This window comes from Danio rerio, chromosome 19, assembly GCF_052040795.2.
Source record: "Danio rerio strain M-AB ecotype USA chromosome 19, GRCz13ab, whole genome shotgun sequence".
Taxonomy (NCBI): Eukaryota; Metazoa; Chordata; class Actinopteri; order Cypriniformes; family Danionidae; genus Danio; species Danio rerio.
The window spans coordinates 6,366,390-6,385,816 of NC_141039.2; the positions used below are offsets into that span (position 1 = coordinate 6,366,390).

Sequence of the window (19,427 nt, forward strand, 5' to 3'; positions counted from 1 at the left end):
AACGTACATGTTGAGCTACCAAACCAACTGGTAACAGCGGAAAATCTGTCCATACCACCCTGTATCATTTGATTTAAAGACAAATTGCAGCCATACGTACTTCTGGCTACATAATTCATGATCTCCAGAAATGTATATAGGACTACGTTTTCAGAATGAGCCGATATGGAATGCTGCTCTGTGTGAATGCCGAAGGAAGATTGCCGGAATGAGCACGTTCACATCTAGAATACGCTGATGTGAGATGTCTACTTTACCCAATCAGAACAGTCAGACGCATTCACATCTGTGCTGTTTATGAAAATAAAAGTCTTTGAATATTTTTCCAGACACATTTAGCTGTTCCTTTTTAATGCCAACTGTGTGAATAAGTGTCGATAAGATGCTTATAATAAGCTGTTGTTTGTTTACCTTCAAGCTCTGCTTCCCTCAGTTGCGTGATGCGTCGCGTGTGTCCGTAAAGCAGCCGGTGAGCGCCAGCACACACACATATTATGAACATCTCGACATGCGAAAGTGTTCCTCCATATTTTCATTGAAGTTGTTCACAATACTGATCCATCCACAGAGTTTATAATGTAGTCAAATGTTTACAAATACAAGTGCAGCCGTTTAGAGCTCATTTCTGGTTAATGACGTCAGAATTTACCTGTATATTGGAATGGATGTGTGAATGCTCTTTTCTGGAAAATTTCCACAACATCCTCGTCTGTGTGAACAGCGCTTTTTTGCACTTACCGGTAAAGTTGTTCTGGAAATTTTCTGGATATTTACCGGTATCACTGTGTGAAAGGCGATGTTGTCCACTTTGGTCAGTTGCTCTGATATGTCAACGCGACCTCCTATTATGATGTCTATGGTACTGCCAGTCTCTGTTCAGGATTTGTTTACGTACATAATATGTGAAGTATCACAAGCAATGTATCAAAATTCCACCGATTTCCTGAAATAAAGTTTGTATTTGGGGATAATAGAGCACAGCTCTTTGATAATGAGCTAAACTCGCATTTCTCTCTATGCAAAATTGGATGAGCCCAATATGTAGCATATTCCTCTTTCTTTTTCTACATTGGAGAAGGGAGGAGAAGAGAGTATCACTGCTTGAATTGACTCCGAAATGTTTTGCGTATTAAATATTACGCATCGGACTCAGACCTGATGAATTTTTCAGATATGAGTATAAATAAAACACATACGGAAATTTCAGAATTCAGTGTGCAAAGACCTTTTGACCAAACACATAATACACATGAACACGATGCCATTGCATTCACAACATCTCACTTTTGTAATTAACAGAGATAATGTTGATTTTTTTTTTCAAAAACCTGCACTTCAAGCCCATCTTCTGGTCTTAGGAATGCATTTTTAGCTAGAAAACTGTTGCGTAAATGCCCTGTAAGACCATTTTCTGGAATTTTCCTTTGCATTCCCTGGTTATCTTCAAATACTCCAAACACATTGGCCCTTGGGTGTTGGCTGTTTGGGATTTCAGACATATTTTGCACATGAATATGGTCTTTAACAGCAAACGAGTCTCAGATAATGTTTGTGTCAGATAATCCTGCATATAACAAGCTTCTCATTAGTAAAACAAATGCTGTTGGATCTGAGAGTATCGCCATCAGCTAGATCACCCATCCAGAAATGTGTGCAACAGCATGTCTAACAACACATTACAGTTTTTGATCTGAGTGTGAGCAGTTAACATTTAAAGCATGGTAGCAGCAATATAAATGTTAGCAACATGCTAATTCATGTGCAACCATGCTACTAAAGAGCAAATCACGTTACATTGGAATATATTAGCAGTGGTACATATGAGCAGATTAGGTTTTACAGGGTTTTCTTGGTGCACAAAAGTGTTTTTGGAGCTTGACGATTACAGTCGAGGCAATGAAGTCACATGGAATATTTTGTCTTTTGGTGACATTTTTCTTGACTTTGAATGTCTAGAGCCCCTGCCTGCCTCAGAGAGCTCTTGGATTACATCTAAAAAGCATCATATGTGTGTGTTGAAACAAAGTAATTAATGTTCTGTAATCTTCGTATGATTACAGTTGAGTCAGTGAAGTCATGGAATATTTTTGCTGATATTTTTCATGACGTTGAATGTCTAGAGCCTATTGCTGCCTCAAAGAGCTCAGTAATTATGAACAGAATTTTCATTTTTGGGTGAACTAACCCTTTAAACTAACTCTTTGCAAGAATAAAATGCTACACAAAGTCTTTTATTCCCTATTATGAATCATATCAGATAGAAAGACCTTCATGGAAAGGAGAAAATGTCTTTTATGGTGCACAAGAGTGTTCTTGGAGCTTCTTTATGATTACAGTTGAGTCAGTGAAGTCACATGGGATATTTTGACTTTATTGGTGACATTTTTCTTGACGTTGAATGTCTAGAGCCCCTTACTGCCTCAGAGAGTTCTCTGATTTCATCTATAAAGCATTATTTATGTTGAAACATAGTATTTTATTCCCAGTGATGATGCATATCAGATATGAGCATCATGAAAAGGGGGAAATTTAATTTTTTGTTGTACCAAAGTGTTTTTGGAGCTTCGTATGTTTACGGTCTAGTCATTGAAGCCACATGGCATGTTTTTTATGATATTTTTCTTGACATTGAATGTCTAGAGCCAATTGCTGCCTATGAGAGCTCTTGGATTTCATCTAAAAAGCATAATTTGTGTTGAAACAAAGTAATTAATATAAAAAATTATCAGAAAAATATCATAATTTATGTTGAAGCGAAGTAATTAATAACGGAACTTTCACAAAGTTTTTTCTTTCCTGTTATAATGCATGTCAGATAAAAGGAGCATCATGAAAAATATGGCTATTTTTTGGATGTTTGTTGTTTCTTATTGGTTGGATCTCATCTGATTGATAGCTTAAACCCCGCCTTAGTGCCTGTAAACCGGTTATTTCATTTAAGGTTTACAAGGGCTGTTCAATTTTTAAAAAGCTGCACATGGATTAATTATGCTTAAACATTCCTGCTACAGACCATACAATAATTTTACATACAAAAAATAACCGAGCGATCCCTCTTATCCATCATAAACACTTGCTATTGATGTGTTATTGATGCAGAATCTTATGTTGTGACCCTTTTATTCCAGATCTGTAGCATGACATTTTCTGTCTAGTTAGTTTTAACAGGGTTTTTTGGTGCACAAGAGTGTTCTTGGAGCTTCGTATGAATACAGTTGAGTCAAATCACTGAAGTCACAAGCAAGTTTATTTTTGCTGACATTTTTCTTGACTTTAAAGGGCCATGAAACCCCCTCGTTTCAGCAGGGTGTTTTCACACCTCTACTTTCGAAAAAGTCAGAAAAGTGGGCGTGTCCAGCTCTGTTTAGGGGGGAGTGTCGGAGGAACTAAAGTGGGATGGTGTGGGAGTGTCTATTTGTGCACGCGCGAGTTTCAGAGTCAAAATACACACCCACACAGACAGGAGAAAGCGATGGTGTTTAACCTACATGGACATCTGTAGTCGAATTATTTGCTGAATTAATAAATGTTGGACTTTAACTGCAGTTTGGCTCTTTCATTCAGGGAATTCATTCATGCCCCTCGCGACAAACAAGGTATTTGATTCGAGGATCTGCTCTAAGCGTGTATTTTTCATGCAATGTTTGATACCGCTCGGCGAATGAGAGAAAAAACTCCGCATTCCGCATTTCCCGGAATTCCGCATTTCCCGGAAACTTAGATGCACACGGCAGGTAGCGTCAGAAAGCCGCGTGTGTTATTCCGGTCACTAAATGCGGTGCTAACATTTCTGCACTCAGTGCTATAGTTAACTTAATTCGATACGAGCAAACTGAATAAACAAAGAGCACTGGTCGCTCACTTACCAAATCTGTAGAGACAGGACAATCACCAGCAACTAGAGCCGCGTCTTTATGGAGAGAATACTACAAGCAAATCCAGATTTCAGCGTTTGCAGATGAGAACAGCTCTCAGGTAAACAATAATCCTCCTTAGACACGTAAGTTATTGTTGTCGAGCGTCGCGTACACTGTTAATCCACACGTGATCCAGATAAGCTCTCACAGAGAGAAAATGAAAACGAAACTTAACGGCAGCAAACTATAAAAGCAACACTTCACGCTTGTTTTGCCAACACAACGTGGCGTCTTTGTGGTGTGAACACGGTGACACAAATGAATATTAATGAAGTTGCACAATAGAGCGCGCTGATTGGTTTGAACCAAGCCTTACTCATGCATTAATGTATCACACTGTAAGACGTAATAAGACTCACTCTGGCACAGACGCCCAGTCTGCACGCTGGAATACACGCTATTATGTCATGACCGTGACGCAGCTTCAAAAATTCGTTTCAAACAGGAAGTACGAATTTGCTTGAAATAACGCAAAAACAACCAATTTACACTTTTTAGTGAAATATAGGTGTCCTAATAGTGTTTTTAGCAGTGTGGGACACATATACGACTGTCAACAGCTCAAAAAATGTGTTTTGGTGTTTCGTGACCCTTTAAATGTCTAGAGCCCATTGCTGCCTCAAAGAGCTCATGGATTACATCTAAAAAGCACAATTTGTGTTGAAACGGAGTAATTAATAACAGAATTGAAATTTTTGAGTGAACTAACCCTTTAAACTAACCCTTTGCAAGTTAAAATGCTACACAAAGTCTTTTATTCCCTATTATAACGCATATCAGATAGTAAAAGCTTTATGAAAGGGGGAAAATGTCTTGAATCTGTTCATCTGTGAATGTTTGTTGTTTGTTATTGGTTGGATCTCATGTGATTGACAGATTGACCCCGCCTTTGTGCCTGTAAACCGATTATTTCATTTAAGGTTTATGTGGGCTCATAAATTAAAAAATAATAAAAGCTGCACATGGATTAATTATGCTGAAACATGCCTGCTACAGACCATAAAAAAATTCCATTTTGATTTCTGAAATGATCAGGCTTTGTCTGATGAGTCTATAGATAACTGAGCGATCCCTCTCATCAATCATAAACACTTGCTATTGATTTGTTGTTGATGCAGAATCTTATGTTGTGACCCTTTTATTCCAGATCTGTAGCATGACATTTTCTGTCTAGCTAGTTTTAACAGGGTTTTTTGGTGCACAAGAGTGTTCTTGGAGCTTCGTATGAATACAGTTAAGTCGAATCACTGAAGTCACAAGCTATTTAGTTTTGGTGACATTTTTCTTGACTTTAAATGTCTAGAGCCCCTCACTGCCTCAGAGAGCTCATGGATTACATCTAAAAAGCACAATTTGTGTTGAAACAAAGTAATTAATAACAGAATTGAAATTTTTGAGTGAACTAACCCTTTAAACTAACCCTTTGCAAGTTAAAATGCTACACAAAGTCTTTTATTCCCTATTATAACGCATGTCAGATGGTAAGTGCTTTATGAAAGGGGAAAATGTCTTGAATCTGTTCATCTGTGAATGTTTGTTGTTTGTTATTGGTTGGATCTCATGTGATTGACAGATTGACCCCGCCCTTGTGCCTGTAAACCGATTTTTTCATTTAAGGTTTACATGGGCTCGTAAATAAAAGTAAAAAAAAGCTGCACATGGATTAATTATGCTGAAACATGCCTGCTACAGACCATTAAAAAATCCATTTTGATTTCTTAAATGATCAAGCTTTGTCTAATGCGTCTAGATAACTGAGTTGTCCTTCTTAAATACTTGCTATTGATTTGTTAATGATGCAGAATTTCTTGTCGTGCCCCTTTCATCCCAGAGGCATAGCATGACATTTTTTGTCTAGTTAACACAATTAAGCTTATCTAATTTAGATATTATCCCAAAGTCTGCATCGCTTTGAAGAGTGGATCTCAAAAGATAATCAGCGCACTTGAGGCGATGACAACATTTTACACTTTATATTCATGCTAAATTCCAATTCATTCAATCTGTCGGCATCAGCCGGAATACACACCAACACCAGCGCTTACAATGTGAATATAGTGACAGTTTGAGTAGGCTTTCATAATAGCAGATGCTGTCTTGCTGTGCAAATAAGCTCACTTTCATTGAAACTCCCAAGCAAACACAATTCAATGTGCTCGGACCAGTTTTACTTGTTACATTCTGTCCATTCAGTTGCCTTTCTCTCAGCTTGGTGTTTAAAGAAACTTTATATTTATAATTCAGACCAAACTTTTGTCTCTCTTAAAAAAAAGAATGTAAATGTCTCATCCTGAACCCTATAATCAAAATCTTGTCATGGAGACGAAGAAAACATTGTGAGTCATGTTTGCCCACCGTGAAACATTGCAGCTTTTTTTTTCTCCTAAGGTCACATTCTGTCAGTGAAATGCTTTCCAGCTAACAAAACAACGTTCACAAGGACATTTTAAGAACATTTTTACTATTATATGATGAATACGTTATTTATATGTTCAAATCATCCGGTTTTTAAACATTATGCAAATGTTGGAATGTTCTCTGAACGCTCTGAAATATGTAACTTTTTGTAAGTTCCAAATTAAAGGGATAGTTCACATGAAAATGAAAATTTCCCCATCATTTTTTTTCATCCTTGAGTTCCGTTCAACACAAAACAAGATATTTTGAAGATTTTTTCAAAACCATCAGTCATTGACATCAATTGTAGAAATAAACAGTATGGGCTCTATTTTAATGATCTAGACCCATGGTGCAAAAGCATTAAGGGTGTGTCCGAATCCATTTAATTAAGGAAAAAATTGCTCTGCGCTGCAGCGCATGGTCTAACAGGGTTGTGCTTATTCTCTTAATGAGTTATGGGTGTGTTTTGAGCATAATGTGCATTAAACCAATCGGAGTCTCATCTCCCATTCCTTTTAAGAGTCAGATGCGTCACGCCATGATGCATTCGCTATTTACATGGCGGACTTTGTAGCAAAACTGAAGGCTTCACTAGCAAGAAAACAGTTAAACACCATCTGCAGCACGAGGATAAAGAACGAGCCTCCTCCATTCAGCTTTTTACTTTCTCTTTACTTTTTACTCTTTACTTTTCATCCATTATCCTACATATTTTATTTAGCCTATTATTTAAATTCAGTTCTAATTTCCGGCAAACGAATAAATAAACAATAATAAAGAAGTGCAGTCAAAAAACTGAGTTAAATCCAAACACACGCTATTCTTATGCCCCACATGGTGTTGCATACATCTCATTGCTGTACATCCTGTGTGTATTAAGCCATGTGTAAACGGTTGGACCGCATAGACGCATGACTAAGGCATGCACTGGACTTTAGACCAGCTTTTAGTTGGTTAATGCGCCAACAATGTACCTTAACACACCTCCTTTATGGACCAGAACACCTATGAGTCTACAAAGTGGCGCAAAGGGATTTGCTTTTTAAACATGGCGCAAAACTTGAAAAATAGTGTCACGCTGGTCTGAAAATAGCAACAAATCACGCAAAACACGTCTTGTGCTTTATTGCACCAGGTGTATAATAGGGCCCCATGTCTTCCACAGAAGAAAGGTTTTGAAAAAGTGGAAGATAAGAAAATTATGACTGAATTTTGGCATTTCCTTAACTTCAACGTAGCGAGAACATTTCAACGTGTGATGAACAATTGTGTAAATGGCATTTTATGCTAGTATATTAAGCACTTTATTCTCAAGATAACTCTGAATCAGTGTTAATGAAAGCATGCATGTTCATAAACAGGGTTGGGTAAAGATACTTATAAAAGTAATATATTATGATCTTGAGGAACTTTTTCAAAAAACTTAAATGTTATTTTTGCTTGTTTTTTTAAGAGTAAGTTATATTTTACTTTTAAAAATAAATTTACCCAGCACTGCTTAGTTTGAGAGATCCTGCAGGATTAATCCAAATATATTTACTATTACTTTGTAAAAAAAAATCTGTCAGTTGTATAGCTGAAAATTATTGTCTTGTTTTGAGTTTAAATATCTAATCGTGCTTTAATCAAGAAGCATTTTCTAGAGAACATAAAAAATATTCTTGTTTTCAGACATAATGTTAAAATTAAGTGAGGTTTTCCTGAAAACAAGCTAAATAATCTTATTTCAAAGCTAAAATGACAGTTCAGAACGCAATGAGCAATGCGATCATCATAGAGATTAGTGGAATTAACTTTTATTGGCATGTTTTGTAGCTTCTAATGATATATTTGTCTGAGTTGGTTGTGTAAATTGCAGTGTAAATCCAGTTATGAGCTGCGAGTTCTTTTTCTGTAATTTACAGATTTATCCTACTTATAAGACACAGTTTTATAGATATACAGTATGTTTTATTGTTTATGTTAAAGGGCCAAGGTGCACATTTTTATGTCAGGCAGTTTTGTTGTCAGACAGTTTAATGTATATATTTTTAAAAACTCAGTACAAGCTTTACTGCCACTCGTAAACGGCAACTCGCTGTTTTAGGCAGTAACAGTTCAGAGTTCAGACCATCCCATTTAACAACGTCCAGCTCCACCTTTAAAAGTTTACATCCTTCAAAGAATGCAGCTTCTGACAAAATCAGGACAAAATCAGGTGCTTTTTATTACTCTTCCTCATGTTAGCCTCATTTTTATTCCGTATTTGTTCTGCAGAACTCCAAAAAAGATATTTTGGAAAACATCGATGGTGGCCACAACATGTTTCTTTTTAAGTATTTTCAAAATAACCATCCCTTTTTAATTACTGACACCAGAAAGTCTCTTGTACTAAATGAGGGGTGTCCAAACTTGGTCCTGGAGGGCCGGTGTTCTGCATATTTTAGTGTTAACCCCAATTAAACCACCTGAACCAGCTAATCAAGCTCTTTCTAGACATAGAAACTTCCAGTGAGGTGTGTTGATGGAGTTTGAAGCTAAACTATGCAGGACATCAGCCCTCCAGGACGAAGTTTGGACACCCCTGTACTAAATGCATGAAAAAGCCATAAAATGACAACATCACAGAGAGCAAAACACACGTTTATAATAGCCACCAAATATCACTAACACTTTAGTTCTGGTCACAATTCATGCTATTATCTACTGACTTATTATTAAGATACTAACTGTTATTAGTTATTAGTAGTTAAACGAAGTATGATTTTATTCTGCATCCCTTTTCCTACCCAAAACCTTGTACCTTACTATTAATAATCAGCTAATTAGTAGATATTAAGCTACAGAAGGATAATGGTAATATTATGACCTAAACTAAAGCATCACCCAAATATCTAATCTCATCTAATGCATATGGCATATCAAAGTTAAACATGGCCTGACATAAGCAGCATGATTTATTTATTCCTTAAGTCAACTCAGGGCATGTTATTTGTGTAGTGCTTTACACAATCCGTGATGTTTAAAAGCAGCTTTACTCTAAATAGTGTTTAATACCAAAGCAAACAAGCTAAAGGTGACTGGGGCGAGGGAAAGAAACTGGTAGTGAAAACTTGTGATACTTTACTCTCTGCATTTGGCAGCCCAAGTGATTTCAGAAAAGTACTTTAGCTTCAATGTAATGCCAAAGTAATCATGCTCTGTCATGCAGCAAAAAAAATGAAGGTATTTGTTTATTTTTTAATAGCATTCAGGGCTTTGACATGGCTGTTCTGCTTTTGATCTGCTGCAAAAAAAAAAAAAAGTGTTTTCTCACTTACTAAGTTTTCATCTTGCTTCTAGTCCAAATATTTACACATTCTTAATTAATGTTTGGGGTAACACATTACAAGTAATGCGAGTTACCTAATAATATTACTTTTCAAAGTAACAAGTTACACATTACTTTAACAATGAAGTAATATTTGAGTTACTTATTTAGTGATTATTTATTACAGAACAAAGCAACCCAGGCTCATTCTGAAAACTTTCCTCTATATACATATCTGGAGACTGCAAAATACGTCTATTGAGCTATGTTTTTTTGCAGTTTTTGTTTTCGCAAATTCACAAGAGGCCGCTGTGTATGCTTTTTGAGACCTCGAATTTCCATTCGCACTTGCTGTTCTTGCGTAAATCCAACAGAAGCCGTTGTTGACTGACTGACTGCAGTCGACTGACCCACACTCCTCCTTCCCTAAATCCAACCAGTTTTATTGATTGACCCACCCACCCACTTTCCTAAAACCAACCAACAATTTTCAAATGCAATCCAGAAAAAGAAAAGCCCTTGTCTGATTTTTACCACGTTTTTAGATTTCACCACATTCTCACCCTGTTATTAACTAGTTTATTTTATTTTTTTGTCTTACCTGCTTAAAGCAATGCGTTTTTCTTCTTCTTGTCTTAATAAAAAGTAATATCTTCACTGGATTCGAACCCTGTCAACTCCTTTCTGCATTTCAAGTCCACCGACATCATACCATCCACTAACGTTTATTTTAAAGACGAAATGCAGCATTACGTACCTCTGGCTGCATAATTCACGATCCCCAAAAATGTGTATAAGGGTACGTTTTCAGAATGAGCCTATGTTGCAACAAAGCCAGCATACATAGCTATCAACAACTATATACAAGCCAGAATTTGCATTTAATGAAAATACATAAGAAACGAAATAATTAAATAATAATAAATAGTAAAAGAAAAAACTGGGGGGTGAGAAGTGACCTTTATAGACCTCTAATATACTATTTATCTTTCAGAACACTATAGTTTATCTAGTTATTATATGAGAAGTGTTTTTAATAAATTTAGACCATGCTTTGTTTGTTTGGGATTTAGCTCTTGCTGTAGAACAGCGCAATATTTTTTTGTTCTATAAACCACATTTTGTTCGCCGGGAATGCTGGTTAATGCCATATTTTAAATATTACCATTCTTGGCAGCAGTTAGTGCAGTATGAAATATTCTAAATTGGTACATGTTTAAGTTAAGATCATAATCATCATTCAATAAACAAATATTGGGGTTACGGTTACAAATGCTCAATTCTGACTAAAAAGCACATATATAATGTGCTTAATGATTGTATCTTCATACTTTGTTAATGATTATTTTTTCATTACTAAATTAAGTAATGCATCATTTACACACCAGTTATTTGAGAGTAGTTGGTGGTTTCTACAGATCATTCAGAATGCATAAGTAAATGATAAATAAACTATTTAAATGAACATTTATTTAGGCATATACTAGTTAATTTGTATGTTAATAAATGTTTTATTAACTCAACTTTGTTCAGTTTCGTGCCCTAATCTAAAGTGAGGACTGTCTATGCTTTATAAATCCATAATAAATGACAATTAAAGACTCCATTCTCTTCTTGTCAAAACTGCATCATTCCAGCACAGTTGTTGAATTGAATCAATCAAAATCCAGACGTATATTTACTCTTTCGCTGCCTTTAAATGATTTCACAAGAGCTCTTGTTCAAACACAAAGAGACAGGCGTTTTCAAGGGAGTGTCTGATTTGATACGGCTTCCGCTGCTTTATTATTATACCATTGGTTTCTGCTGCTTGGTCTCCACCTATGGAACAAATTCAATGCCAAAAGTATTGAAATAAAAAGATTGTTGAATAGCACAAACTGAAAAAATAATATATTAAATTAACAACTGTTTGCATTTTAATGACTTGAATTCCAGGGTTTGTATTTTTAGGTCCTGAAATTTAACACAGCTGTTTATTTAAGCTGTCAATATTTCAACTAGACAACACGTTTTCATACTTATAAATTCAATAATTCATATTCAATTTCCAGATTTCACTTATAAAAGGTAATTTTATTTTATTTCAGTTCAAAAATTCAATAAATTCAGTGGATCAAATTCGGCTCTTAAAATTTGACAATACTTCCAGAAACTGTAGGAAAAGCAAAAGATTGCAGATTGACCATCTCCAGCTGCTTTTTCACTAGCAGGTGGACCAATTTAAGATTTTAAAACCAGTAAATAAGTGATGAAAAAAGCTAATAACGGCACAAAAGTAGCATTTAATATTGTCAATGTAAGATTTTAACAGCCTAATTTGATCCACTGAATTTGTGGAAGCGAATTTTTGAATTGAAATAAAATTACTTGAAAATTGTTGTTTCAATATTATACATGAAATCTGGAAATTGAATAAGAATTATAGATTTTTTTTAAGTATATAATCATGTTTGAAATATTTTTTGTTGAAATATTGAAAGCTTAAATAAACAGCTGTGTTGAATTTCAGGCCCTAAAAATACACACCCTGGCAATCCAAGTTATTAAAATGCAAGCAAATGTTAATTCAATGTTTTTTTCTTTCAGCTTGTGCTATTTGATAAGCTTTTTATTTCAATAAATTTAGCATTGATTTTGTTCCATACTCACCAGTATTTCTCAATCATGCTTTTTTTGATGTCTTATCTGTCTTGATTTAATGCATTATTTGCCCATTAGTCTTGTGCTGCTCCATGACCTGCAGCTGGGTGTGTCGAGTTATTGAGACATCAAATGTACAGTGCAGGGAGGGAGCAGGATTGAGAAACACTGATCCAGTGATACGAACAGGGTTAGAAACGCATTGGCAAGTCATTTACTTGTTTGATTTTTACTTTATATACAGTTGAAGTCCAAATTATTAGCCCTCCTATGAAGAATTCTAATATTTACCTAATGACGTTTAACAGAGCGAGAAGTGTTTCACAGTATTTCCTATAATATTTTTTCTTCTGGAGAAAGTCTCATTTGTTTTATTTCGGCTAGAGTGAAAACAGTTTTTAAATTTATTTAAAAAAAAAAAAACTTTTAAGGTCAATATTATTAGCCCCCTTAAGCAATATTTTTTTTCGTTTGACTGCAGAACAAACCACTTATATGTACGATGATTTGCCTAATTACACTAATTTAGCTAACTAACCTAATTAAGCCTTTAAATGTCACTTCAAGCTGAATATTAGTATCTAGAATAATATCTAGTAAAATATCTGCTGTCAGCATGTCAAATATAAAATAAATCAGTCATTAGGAATCAGTTATTAAAACTATTATGTTTAGAAATGTGTTAAAAAATATTTCTGTAAAACAGAAATTAGGGAAAAACATAAACAAAGGGGCTAATAACTCTGACTTAAACTGCATGTTTTGAATTCAGTTATTTCTGTAGGTAGTGCCATTGTTTGTTACATTTGCAGCCATTTCATTTAACCAGAAGCACAACAACAACAACATGCAGTGTGTAATTTAAAGTGTACAAAACACATCAAACAGCAGGCTACGCTGGGACTGTTCTGTGAGTATTCGTTTCAGCTAATTAAAGATCAGAGAGTTACATGGATCAGCTTTTACAGTACCTAAAATATCTTTAGGCAAATCACAAAATATCTATTGGAAACTCATGACTCTGTCTGATATTTTGTCTCATGATTGAGGCACTCCACCTTGTGGCTAAATCAAAAGGAAGTGAGAGAGAGAGTTTGACTAGGCAAATAATAATTGATGGATACATAACTTGTGAGCTGTTGTCCTTCATCGCTTTATTACTACTGAGAGGATTGTTTTAGGAACAATAATATAATGCAGTCTTCTGTCTGAAACTGCTGTTCAAGGTTTTGTGTGTGTGTGTGTGTGTGTGTGTGTGTGTGTGTGTGTGTGTGTGTGTGTGTGTGTGCATGTTTTGATTGATCTAAAGGTGCTAAAGCTCCCTCTGCTGTTTCTGTTTCGTGCTCTCTCTAGACCAGAGATGGCCAAAGTTGGCTCATAGTAACCTTTGATTTAATCCACCATCCCATCTGAGAAGAGAGGGAGAATGATGATTCATTCATTCCTTTTCCTTCGGCTTAGCCTGTGATTTATCAAGGGTCACCACAGCGGAATGAACCTCTAACTATTCCAGCTTTGTTTTATGCAGCGGATGCCCTTCCAGCTGCAACCCATCACTGGGAAACACCTATACACTCTCGCATTCACACACACACTAATACACTACGGCCAGTTTAGTTTATTCAATTCACCTATAGCGCATGTGTTTGGACTGTGGGGGAAACCAGAGCAACCGGAGGAAACCTATGCCAGAACACAGGGAGAACATGCAAACTCCACACACAAATGCCAACTGGCCCAGCCAAGACTCGAACCAGGGCCCTTCTTGCTGTGGGGCGACAGTGCTAACCACTGAGCCACAGTTTCTCCTATTTCAAAATATTATGAAATTAATTAGGAAATTAGCCATGGCGACTTTAATGTAATATTTTAACTTTAATATATTCAGCTTCGTCCCACGGCTCTTGATGATATTTGGTTTTTGGCCCTTCATCAGAAAAAGTTTTAGCACCTCTGCACTAGAGTCTAGACAAAGAGCATGATTGATTCAAGAGGCTGTGGTTTGTCTCTTTATTTATCCCCCATACACCACTTATTAGCAAGCATGTAATCCGAATACCTAAAAAAAAAACGCTTTAACTATAATAAAATGATGGATAATTTTTTTAAGGGTGCTGCACATGCAATCTATATTGGTTTGCATCACTTACGAATTGAAATGGAGTTTGAATGCTTTTCAACCAAGTTTCATATAGTATAGACAACCTTAAAAAGGAAAGTAAATTAAATAAAAACATGGTAACCACATATGGTTGTGCCAATTTTTACTATGATATAACCATGATTCATTTTGGTAAGGGATGTACAGTTCATAATTATTCGCCCTCCTGTAAGTTTTTACATTTAAAAAAAAGATTTCAGGGTGAGGCAGTGTGAGTGCTGTCGCCTCACAGCAAGAAGGTCGCTGGGTCGCTGGTTTGAACCTCGGCTCAGTTGCCGTTTCTGTGTGGAGTTTGCATGTTCTCCCTGCGTTCGCGTGGGTTTCCTCCAGGTGCTCCGGTTTCCCCCACAGTCCAAAGACATGCGGTACAGGTGAATTGAGTAGTCCGTGGTGTATGAGTGTGAATGAGTGTGGATGTTTCCCAGAGATGGGTTGCAGCTGGAAGGGCATCCGCTGATGTCCTGGATAAGTTCATTCCGCTGTGGAGACCCCGGATTAATAAAGGGACTATGCCCACAAGAAAAAGAATGAATGAAAAATATTTCCCAAATGATGTTTAACAGAGCAAGGAATTTTTCACAGTATATAATAATGTATAATAAAATATTTTCCCAGAGATGGGTTGCGGCTGAAGTAGATAAGTGGATAAGTTGGCGGTTAATTCTGCTGTGGCGACCCCGGATTAATAAAGGGACTAATCCGACAAGAAAATGAATAAATGAATAATATAATTTTTTTTCTTCTGGAGAAAGTCTTGTTTTATTTTGGCTAGAATAAAAGCAGTTTTTTGTATTTTTAAAACCTTCTTAAGGTTAATATTATTAGCCCCCTTAAGCAATATTTTTTTTCAAATGTCTACAGAACAACCTACTGTTATACAGTGACTTGCATAATTACCTTACCTTGCCTATTTAACTTAGTTAAGCCTTTAAATGCCACTTTAAGCTGAATACTAGCATCTTGAAAAATATCTAAAATATTATTTACTGTCATCATGGCAAAGATAAAATAAATCAGTTACTAGAAATGAGTTATTCAAACTATTTTGTTTAGAAATGTGTTGAAAAAAGTCTTCTTTTTGTTAAACAAAATATGAGAAACATAAATAAAGCAGGGCTAATAATTCAGGAGGGTTAATAATTCTGACTTCAACTGTGTGCATTCTTGATTTCAAAAACATGCTCTGATAACTTATTACTGCTAGGAAACTCTTTTGAACAATTACAGACTGAAGTCTACAGTCAGAAACTGCTGCACAAGTACTTTTTTAAAATCAAATGGCGCATTTGCTCCCTCTGCTGCTTTCATGTGCAGTTTTCCTCTTTACAACACAAAGAACTGGTTGCAGCAGGAGGTCAAGGTTTGTTTGGCAAGCCTCTATTAGCCTCTGCTGGTGAATGATGTAACTACACCATCTGCTTGAATAAAAACCTTCATTTAGGGATACCAAATGATTCCTTTTTTTTGACAAGAAACTATTTTTAAGATCTTTTTTTTGAAGAGCTCTTACAAGCTTGAAATTAAGCATGATTTCTCCTTTATATAACCATTCACAAATTCTTGATTCTTAATTATTGGAGTGGCTTTCATAAAGCAAGAACAGAAAGCACAAAAACAGGTGACATTCTCCTCAGTCTTCAAATATTTATTCATTCATTCATTTTCTTTCTGGCTTAGTCCCTTTGTTAATCTAGGGTCGCACCGCGGAATGAACCGCCAATTTATCCTGCATATGTTTTACGCAGCGGATGCCCTTCCAGCTGTAACCTATCATTGGGAAACATCCACACACACACTCATACACTACAGACAATTTAGATTTTCAATTCACCTGTACCTCATGTCTTTAGGCTGTAGGGGAAACTGCAGGCGAACATGGGGAGAACACGCAAACTCCACACATAAATGCCAAATGACCCAGCCGAGGCTCGAATCAGCGACTTTCTTGCTGTGAGGTGATCCTGCTACCCACTGCGCCACCGTGACGCCCCAGACTTCAAAAATCAAACGTAAAATTAAATTAAAAGGGAAAAAGTCGAAAAGAAAATAAATGAATGAAAATTAAATAAAAAATGTACTGACAACTTACTATCTGCACTTCAGTAAAAATGCATAATGGCCAAATAATTTGTAATAATTATTACTGTATATTCATCCAAGATATGGATCTGTGTTTTCTTGAAGGTATGGGGGAAAAATCGGCCCAAGCCACTCAAAATAAGTGCAAGTTATTTGTTTTTCCTAATTTCATCATATTTTACTTATATATATATATATTACTGAAATACTTTTGCTTTCCTCTATGCATAATTTGTCTGGCTTTTGAGAATTATGGTGTATAATATATATTTTTCTTTTTACTGTATTGTGAATTACTGTGGCGACACAGTAGGTGGTGCTGTTGCCTCACAGCAAGAAAGTCGCTGGTTCGAGCCTCGGCTCAGTCGGCGTTTCTGTGTGGAGTTTGCATGTTCTCCCTGCGTTCGCGTGGGTTTCCTCCCGGTGCTCCAGTTTTCCCCAAAGACATGCGAACAGGTGAATTGGGTAGGCTAAATTATTCATAGTGTATGAGTGTGTGAATGTATGAGTGTGTGTGGATGTTTCCCTGAGATGGGTTGCAGCTGGAAGGGCATCCGCTTTGTAAAAACGTGCTGGATAAGTTGGTGGTTCATTGGCGGGGTTGGCGACCCCGGATTAATAAAGGGACTAAGCCGACAAGAAAATGAATGAGTAACTGTTGATTTGACATTATTGTTTGAGCAATATAATTTTCTGTACTGTTTAGTAAATTGGTTGTGTCATGCGACATACTGTGTGTTCAAATGAACCTCAGATGCACCAGAAAAACATAAAAACTGTTTTTGTTATGTAATGTAATGTAACGTGTATTTAAATAGCATATTTATCGTGTTTGGCCATACACCCAAAGCACTTCACAATCATGAGGGTGGAGGTCTCTCACCACACACCAGCTATAGGTGGAATGGATAGACATACAGTGATAGAGCTAGTTCAGTGGATGGGGATGATTGGGAGGCCATGATGAGTAAGGGACGATAAATTGGCCAGGACACCGGGGTAACATCCCTACTGTTTACAAGAAGTGCTAAGGGATTTTTAATGACCACAAGGGGTCAGGACCTCGGTTTACCGTCTCACCCGAAAGACGGCACTCACTGACAGTATAGTGTCCTCTTCTCTATACTGGGGCATTAGGACTCACACAGCACCCCCTGCTGGTTCTACTAACACCACTTCCAACAGCAACCTAGTTTTCCCATGAGATCTCCCATCCAGGTACTGATCAGGCACAGCCATGCTTAGTTTCAGTAAGTAACCAGTCTTGGGCTGCAGGGTGATATGGCTGTGGTAATATAATAATAACCATATCAATAAAGTCTTATTAACTCTTTCACTTGTTTTTTAGTGCCTTCGGCTGATTATTTACTGTATATGTATGTTTATTATAAGTAACAAATGCATATGTTGCATTAATCAAAACTTTCCATCAATAACTGGAACACTGATAGATATTTTAAAGTGCTTGTCTTATTTTTAGACATTTAATATTTTAATAAAATGTAATATTTGTTCTTTGTAAATAGCACGCTGCTGATCAGGATTACAAGTGTAGAATTATATTTTAAAGGACTGTGTGAACAAATGCGGTCTGTGTGATTTGAAAATAAAAATAAATGAAGACTACAGTTGTTTGTGTCAGTTGTCATTTTTATATGCCAAATCCAAAATACACAAACAAGTGAATAAAATTATGAGGAGGAACAGACTGAAAATAGACTTTTAACAGTGCTAACACTGCTAAAGCCACGCTAAAATACTAAATATTATATTATGTCATGAGGGAAATGACGAGCTGCCTTACTGTTTAAAAGAAAAGTAATAAAAATAAAATAAATCTATCATTTTGCTTGAAAGTTACCTAAATCACCCATAATTTAAACTCAAAAGACTTAGTAATAAAGGAAGATATGCCTGGGGCCATTTTTACTTCTGTTTACATCTTGGGATTTAACATGTCTCTTTTGACATTGAGGTAAAGTTGGTTTTATATTCGAATATTCAGACCTTAATAATAACACAATTAAAGAAAGTATTATTTGCAAATTCTTAATGGGGAAATCATATTAGCAGCCAATGACTATCAAACACCGTTTGCAGACAATTAAATAGTGCTAATGTTGTTATAAAGTTGTTCTTACATTCTAATTTTGGATAGTATATTAAAAGTAGCACAGGTAAACAGTAAAGGGACCATTAAATGAATGTGCTAGAATAAAACCAACTTTACCTCAATTCTTTTGACCACTGTCCTGACTTTTTTTAGGGGCTTTTTTTTTTAGAGGAGATTATTCTAGCTGTATGAATGCATTTGACCACATGAGTGTCTGCGCTACAAAAAGCAGTTCAGTTATTTGTGTTTTCAACTGTCTCTGGAAGTAGTCGAAAGCGTATAAAGGCAAAACATTTCTGACCCTGTTTCCACTTGTATAGCTAAAGGGTGTACTTACACATTTTCTCAAAAGAAACCAACGTTATGAGAGAATAAATTGAACATATGTGTTCGAAATCACTAGTTTTATAGACTTGTGAAGGTCAGCATGTGAGTTGAGATAATTAATATAGATAGTTAATATTTCTGAACTCCTCATAGTAGTTCATACACTGTCAACTTTATCAAATGAAATGAGTGTAGTTAACTCAAAATTAACTGAAAGGTAATTCTACTTATTTGAAAAACGTTTTGAGTGTTGAAGGTAATGAAAGAATTAGATTCCTTATCACTTCAAGTTCACAGTACTCATATAGATTAGTTTTTTTAACTCAATAGCTTGTAGCAATCAGCTTCCTCAAATAATTTAAGTTGCCTTAACTTATTGGGTTTTACAGTTCTCATTTGGGTTGAGTTTCCTTCATTTATTGGGTTTTACTGAGCTCAAATTGCTTCTTTCACTCAAATAGATTAATTTCACACTACTCATGGATTAGTTTTTGAACT

The 19,427-nt window shown here is 35.9% G+C and overlaps 1 long non-coding RNA gene across 1 annotated transcript; it reads right to left on the reverse strand.

Moving 5' to 3' along the window:
- Nucleotides 1-1,055: 1,055 nt before the first annotated feature.
- LOC147832441 (uncharacterized) lies at nucleotides 1,056-4,848 on the reverse strand. The gene is made up of 2 exons (XR_015516427.1): nucleotides 4,508-4,848; nucleotides 1,056-3,271 (listed from the first exon to the last, which is right to left on the reverse strand). It is a non-coding gene; the product is annotated as an uncharacterized LOC147832441 (long non-coding RNA).
- Between the last annotated feature and the right edge of the window lie 14,579 nt (nucleotides 4,849-19,427).